The sequence below is a fragment of the Cricetulus griseus genome, chromosome 2, assembly GCF_003668045.3.
Source record: "Cricetulus griseus strain 17A/GY chromosome 2, alternate assembly CriGri-PICRH-1.0, whole genome shotgun sequence".
Classification (NCBI taxonomy): domain Eukaryota; kingdom Metazoa; phylum Chordata; class Mammalia; order Rodentia; family Cricetidae; genus Cricetulus; species Cricetulus griseus.
The window spans coordinates 57,950,969-57,959,144 of NC_048595.1; positions in this window are offsets into that span (position 1 = coordinate 57,950,969).

Consider the following 8,176-nt stretch of genomic DNA (forward strand, 5'->3'; position numbering starts at 1 on the left):
CCTCATACTTCTTGCTGGATAGCTTTCTTATTAACCCATTTAAATTAATCTAAGTATCTCCAAGTAGTCTTGATTTACTGGAGAATGCCCAGGCATCCTCTCATCCCAGTAGCTACATGTCATCTCCCTGTCAATCTTTTCACTGAGTTCCTAGTCCCAGAATTCTCCTAGTCTGGTAGCCCCACATACACTTCCTGCCTGGCTACATCCTACCTGTCCATTGGCCAAAACAGCTTTACTCATCAACCAATAAGAGAAATATATATTCACAGCATTCAGAAGGACATCCCCATCATCTCCTCTTTTAGCAAAATTTAAAGAAAATATTCTATCATCTATCCTGTCAATTTTTATCCTAAATTTTTATATGTAACTTACCTTTTATCATAACTAAGACAAACCATAACCATAACTATCTGTCTTCAACTCCATCAAAGACCCCAGAAAACTGATATATAAACTCTAGAAATAACAAAGACATCTCACTTCTTGGACATTCACCAAAGGTTCTGCTGCAATGTTGGGGTTAGCATCTCTGACAGACTTTTCTATGAAGCAAGATTTTCTGAAGGGATGTCCTGACTTGTCTTGGCAAGGTTTTGCAGTTGCTCTCTTTGGTGTCCTATTTGTCCATTTTTGATAGCATATTGTAAGCAGTTGAGGCAAAGGCACTTTCTCGTCCAGTGGCTACTTTTGCCACAAAGAAAGTAAAATCCATGTGGAGTTTCTTCAGTGCCCATCATCTTCTCTGACATAGATTGGTGCTGCAAGGAGCAGCTATGTCTCATTATCAAGAAAAACCCTAATAAACCATTTTAAATCCCATATTATGTAGGTCTCTGGAAGGTTTTAATTATACCTACCCATTTGAAATATATCTCTGTATATCTAGAAAATCTAACTAACATAAGTTTTGACTATTATAGGTGACTATCTATAATCTGTATTTAATTATACACTACAATTTAAAAGAGCTGTATAAACACAATATGCATATAACAAATTGACCTTAAATTTGTATCAATAAACCAAAATCTATACCAATGCAAAGAATACATTTCTATATCATATTCCTTTTCTTTAGAAATAAATTGATTGTTATCATTAACTATTATAACCAACCTTATTTAAATGGAAAACAAACATTTATAAACAATATTTGGGAATGTGGGCATACTTGTCTCCAAACTGCTTCCTGCTAATTTTGGGTGCTGTCAATCCCAAGGGGGACCTGAGAAAACTCAGAACCATGGCCAACTCCTGGCTGCAGTAGTCTGCAAGGCAACGCCATCCCAACTGTCTTGAATATTGGATTACCTAGGCCACTGCTTCAGGGGGTCTTGCTTGATCACAGCATATTAGTCTACAAGGAATCCACAGCTTTTCATCTTCTGTGGAAACAAAAGCAGAATCTCTTTTCCAAACTAACATGTCCTTAGACATCAATTTTTAATTCAAGGCATTTTCAAAATAGATAGGTTGGATTAATCCAGCAACATTTATAATCAAATGTCTGTTAGCAGCTGTTGCTCCTACCTCAGTAGTCATAGAATTCAAAGGCAACACCATAACATACAGTATCCAGACTCGCTGTGCATTTTCCACCTTTACATGGCCTTTTTTATTACTCTTTCTTTCTTTCTTTCTTTCTTTCTTTCTTTCTTTCTCTTTCACTTCTTCCTTTTTATTACTCTCTTTCTTCTTTCTTTTCTTCTATCATTCCTTCCTTCCTTTCTTTTTTTTTTTTATGGAACTCACTGTGCAGGCAAGGCTGACCTTGAATTCACAGAAATCCACCTGCCTCTGCCTCCCTAGTGCTGGGATTAAAGGCATGAGCCACCACACCCAGATACTCTATTTCTCTTTTAAGTCTTTTATCCTTTTCCTTTTCTCTCCAAAGTCTCTATATATTTTTATACACACTGTTATACTGTTTAGAGGTTTTATTTCTCTGAAACTGTATTTACTATATATTTTCTGACCATGTGAGAGAAGGTTTTGGCTAACTGGCTCCACACAGTTAGGCTCTAACTTGGCAGGAGCGTGTTTACTGCCAGCTCTTGGAACTATGCTCACTGCCTGGATTCTGGGCTATGCTGCCATCAGCATCTTGTAGCACACTGCCCATAAATCTTTGCTCTGTGGCTTGGTGATGCAGCCTCTGTGTACATCGATGGAAATCCTCCTTGCTGCATTCAAGCTCAATTACCACAGCCTCTTTGAAACATGTCCTACATGAGACTGTGAGACTGGGAAGTCCACTGCAGCTCTGTTTTACATGGAAATTCTTGCCCCACATAGTACACCATAGTACTGAATTGAAAGATAGTCAATTACAGCAAGATAAGCCAAAGAAACCATAAAGAAATTAATGTATGAAGGAAATAGAAATATATGTAATAAATTTGAGTAGAAGAATACAGTATAATTGATCATGTAAACCAAGAACTTGTTTGTGCATATGTGTCTGTATAAATATTCTAAAAACAAATGATGAGAATTTCCTATCAAAGCCATAGAGTAATATGCAATAAAGTATCCCAAAAGTTTACTTACTTTTGCCTGGCAAGTCACTATTGTAACAAGTAGGATTAGCAGCTGGGTAAGACCACTGATGCCTTTTCTCTCTCAGCAGCCTACAGACTGCCATCAGTGACTGATAAATAAACAGCAAATATATCGTTGTAGAAAAGTGTTCAAGAACGAAGCAGAATCGAATGCAAGAAAATTACTTTTAAAGGATTTCATAGATAAGTGATTCCTATTCTGGGGAAAAAATTATTTCATGGTAGAAGACAGAACTTCCTGTCACCATTAGTTTTCATAAATTATTTCTTTATGGTTTTGAGATCATAATTATAGCTTTATTTCTTCTTTTGGTTTTCTTCCTCCAAGCCCTCCCATATTCCCCTCATTATTTTTTTTTCAAATTCATGGTGTCTTTTTTTCTCTTATTGTTGTTTCATGTATATGTAACGATAAGCCTTTACTCCAACTGCCTGGCCCTGCTTCCAAGTGGGTGATTTCTGCCAGGCCGCCCGCTGCCACATTAAGGTCCCAAGTAACACAGAGAGATGCTGCTTGGACAATCAACTAGGATTTTTATATGGTAGTTCAGTCCCAATTATCATAAATCTATATATTTTATAAGAGGTATCAAACACCAGCGGAAGCGTCCTATCTTCCTGGGCTCACATGGTGACTCTGTGCTTTCTCCTACCTTTCCCAGAATCCTCCTTGACTCCTAGACACACCTATCATGTTTTCCTATTGGCCAACAGTACTTTATTTATGAACCAATAAGACATCATATACACAGAAGGACCTCCTCCATCATGTATATGTATATACTCTTAAATATATAAGTCTACCCTTCTCAGTCTGTGTAATGTTACATAAATATATGCTTAATGGATGATCATTTTTACTGGATAACCAATTTGTGTCCTCTTCCCCAAGGACATTCTTTAGTTGCCTGTAATTATTCATATAGAGTTGAGGCTTCCTGGGATCTTCTCCCTTATACCAAATCCCTCCTTTGTCCAATTCCACTTGTATCCACACCTACCCCATTCCTGGTAATTTGGGAGAAATGAAAAAAAAATGGACAAATGATTGAATTAGAGAGGAGGAAGAGAAATACAGAAGAATAATGGAGGAGACTAAAATAACAGTAAAAATGTATGAAAAAGTCATAAAAATCATATTACTAAACTACCTAAAATATCTTTAATATACATAAGTCAGTGCATAAATATATATAATTTGGATTTTAAAATTTTCCATCTAGACAGACAATGTTCCACTCCAAGAGCCAAAGACTATCTAACACACACTCCAATACTAAGCATAAAAATCCTTCCTCTGAGTTGTTTGCCAAGGTTGTAAAAGGAGGAATTCAACCAACACTCCTACCCAGCTAAGACAGCTATGAACTAAATCAACAATCCTAAAATGAAAGACCTAAGGATGGAGCAATGTCATGCACACCATGGGTGTAGAGAGAAATCATGTCCAGTACTAGAAACCTAATTAAATACTCAGAGCTAGTAAAGTCATGGATCTTAGAGTAGAACCTGCAACAATCATATTGCTAAAATAGGATAATCCTTAACTGCATTCTAAATATATCCTTTTACACACACATAAGTATAGCCTCACCCCTCATCAAGGAAACTTCTATTTGCAACAGACTGAGAGCATTATAGAAAAACACAACCAAGTAAAATGCAGAGTTGTAGAGCCACCTCAATGAATACATCTTTAAAACAACTACTATACCTAAGACTTGTTGGTCATTGTAGAAGGGGCAACAAAAAGAGTATAAAAGTCAGAGGAATGGGCCTGCTGCCTGAGCCTGAGGTGAGTCTGAGCACTGCTCTGCTCTCAGCCTCCCCCATAACATCCTGCTCAGTTCTTCCATCCTCTCCCTGGACAAGAATGGACCTACCCAGACTGGAAGGCCCACCCTGAGTCTGGATGCACCTCACCCTTGTTCTCCCTCTGTCCTCTTCCTGCTGCCTGAGTGAGTCTGGGCACTGCTCTGCCCTCAACCTCCCCAATCACCTCCTACTTGGTTCTTCCTTAGCCTCCCCTGGACAAGAGTGGACCTGCCCCAGACCAGAAGGCCCATTCTGAGTCTGGACACACCTCAACGTTTTACCCCCTCCACCCCCTGCCTGCTGCCTGAGCCTGAGCTTGCCGCCTAAGCCTGAACCTTCCACCTGCCACCTGAGAGAGGTAGAGACCCTACCTGCACCCACTGGAAGAAGGGATGGGAAGAAGACAGAATAAGAATACACTCAACAACAGAAAGGCCAATATGACAACACCAGAATCTATGGACACCACACCAGCAAGAACTGAAAAGCCCAACACAGAGGATCAAGAAGAGATGGACCTTAAAAATTATGAAGATGATGGATACCATTAAAGAGGAAACAAGAAAATCCCTTAAAGAAATAGAAGAAACAATAAGCAAAAAAATGACATGAAATGGAGAAAAAGACAAACAAAAAATCTAAGCAATAAACAAATCTATTAAAGAATCTAAAGAAAGCCAAGAAGAAAACAACCTAGCAAGTGAAGGAAACAATTCAAACAGTTCACAGTTTGAAAGCACAATTAGAAACAATAAAGAAAACACAAAATGAAGGGATGCTGGAAATAGAAAAGCTGGGTAAACGATCAGGAACCTCTGATGTAAGCATAACCAATAGAATACAAGAGATGGAAAAGAGAATCTCAGGTTTGAAGACTCATTAGAGGATATACATTTATCCCCCAAAGAAATCTCAAGTCCAAAAAATACCAAACAGAATATATTCAGGAAATATGGGACACCATGAAAAGACCAAACCTAAGAATAACAGGTATAGAAGAAGGTGAAAAATTCAGCTCAAAGGTACATAAAACATATTCAACAATATCATAGAAAAAAACCTCCCCAACCTAAAGAAGGATATGCCTAAGAAAGTACAAGAAGCTTACAGAACACCAAATAGATTGGACCACAAAAAGAAGTTCCCTTGCCACATAATAATCAAAACACCAAACTTCAGAATAAAGAAAAAATATTAAGAGCAGCAAAAGACAAAGTCCAAATAACATATAAAGCCAGACCTATCTGAATTACACACAACTTCTCAATGAAAACTTTGAAAGCCAGAAGATCCTGGATAGATGTCCTACAAACGCTAAGGGAACATGGATGCCAGCGCAGACTACACCATCCAGCAAAGCTTTCAGTCACTATAGATGGAGAAAACAAGATATTCCATGACAAAGCCAAATTTAAGAAATACATATCCACAAATCCAGCCCTACAGAAATTACTGGGAGGAAAACTATAATGCAATGCAGATAACTATGCTCAAAAAACCATAGGAAATAGATAATCTCACTTTAACAAACACCAAAAAAGTGTGAAAATCTACACACAATAACACCACCACCAACAAATCCAAAACAAACAAGAATCAACAATAAATGGTCATTAATATCCCTCAATGTCAATAGTATTAACTTGCCTATAAAAAGATACAGGATAACATACTGGATATGAAGACAGAATCCATCCTTCTACTGCATACAAGAAACACATCACTTCAAAGACAGACAGTACCTCAGAGTAAAGGGTTGGGAAAAGATTTTCCAATCAAGTGGACCCAAGAAACAAGCTGGTGTAGCAATCCTAATATCTAACAAATTAGACTACAAACTAAAATCAAAAGAGATGAAGAAGGGCATTTCATACTTATCACAGGAAAAGTCCATCAAGATGAAGTCTCAATCTTGAACATCTATGCCCCAAATAAAAAGGCACCCACATTTGTAAAAGAAATATTACTAAAGCTCATATCACGCATAAAATCACACACACACTTATAGTTGGAGACTTCCACACCCCACTCTCACCACTTAGATAGGACCACCAGACAGAAACTAAACAAAGAAACAAAAGAACTAACAGATGTTGTGACCCAATTCAGTTTAACAGATATCTAAAGAACATTCCATCCAAACACAAAAGAATGTACCTTCTTCTTTGTACCACATGGTACATTCTCAAAAATTGACCACATACTAGGCAACATAGAAAATCTACACAGATACAAAATAATTGGAATAACTCCCTGTATCATATCAGACCACCATGCTTTAAAGTTAGAATTCAACAACAACACAAATTGCAGAAACCCTACAAACACATGGAAATCGAATAATGCACAATTGCACCATTCCTGGGTGAAGGAAGAAATAAAAAAAGAAATTAAAGACTTTCTAGAATTTAATGAGAATGTAGACACAACATACCCAAACCTATGGGACACTTTGAAAGCAGTGGTAAGAGAAAAGTTCATAGCACTAAATGTCCATATGAAGAAACTAGAGAATAGTCATAATAGAGAATTAACAGCACAACTGAAAGCTCTAGAACAAAACGAAGCAAACTCTCCCTGGAGGAGTAGATGCCAGGAAATAAGCAAACTGAGGGCTGAAATCAATAAAGTAGAAACTAGGAAATCACTACAAAGACTCAATGAAACAAAGAGTTGGTTCTTTGAGAAAGTCAACAAGATAGACAAACCTTTATCCAAACTAATCAAAAGGCAGAGAGAGAGCATGCTAATTATCAAAATCAGAAATGGAAATGGGGACATAACAACGGACACTGAGGAAATCCAGAGAATCATCAGGTCATATTTTGAAAACCTGTACTCCACAAAATTAAAAAATCTAAAAAAAAAATGGGACAATTTTCTGGTTAGATATCACTTACCAAAATTAAATCAAGAACAGATAAGCAATAACCCCTATAACAACCTATAACCCCGAATGAAACAGAAGCAGTCATCAAAAATCTACCAACCAAAAAAAAAAAAAAAAAAAAAAAAAAACCCCAGGACCAAATGGTTTCAGTGCAGAATTGTACCAGATATTCAAAGAACATCTAATACCATTACTCCTCAAATTGTTCCACACAGTAACAGCAGAACGGACATTGCCAAGCTCCTTCTCTGAGGCTACAATTACATTACCCATGCCACACAAAGCCACAATGAAAAAAGAGAATTACAGACCAATATCCCTCATGAAGATCAATGCAAAAATATTCAACAAAATACTGCCAAATCGAATCCAAAAACACATCAGAGAAATCATCCACCATGATCAAGTTGGCTTTATCCCAGGAATGAAGGGATGGTTCAGCATAAGAAAATCCATCAATGTAATCCACCATATAAACAAACTGAAAAAGAAAAGCCACATGTTCATCTCACTAGATGCTGAAAAACCTTTGACAAAATCCAACATCCCTTCATGATAAAGGTCTTGGAGAGATCAGAAATAACTGGAACATACCTAAACATGTTAAAAAGCAATATACAGCAAATCAACAGCTAACATCAAACTAAACAGAGAAAAACTCAAAGTGATTCCTCCAAAATCAGGAACAAGACAAGGCTGTCCACTCTCTCCATACTTCTTTAATATTGTACTTGAAGTCCTAGATAGAGCAATAAGACAATGAAAGGAGATCAGGTGGATACAAAATAGAAAGGAAGAAGTCAAACTTTCACTATTTACAGATGATAGATAGCTGAAAACTCTACCAGGGAACTACCACAGTTTATAAACACCTTCAGCAAAGTGGCAGGATACAAGATTAACA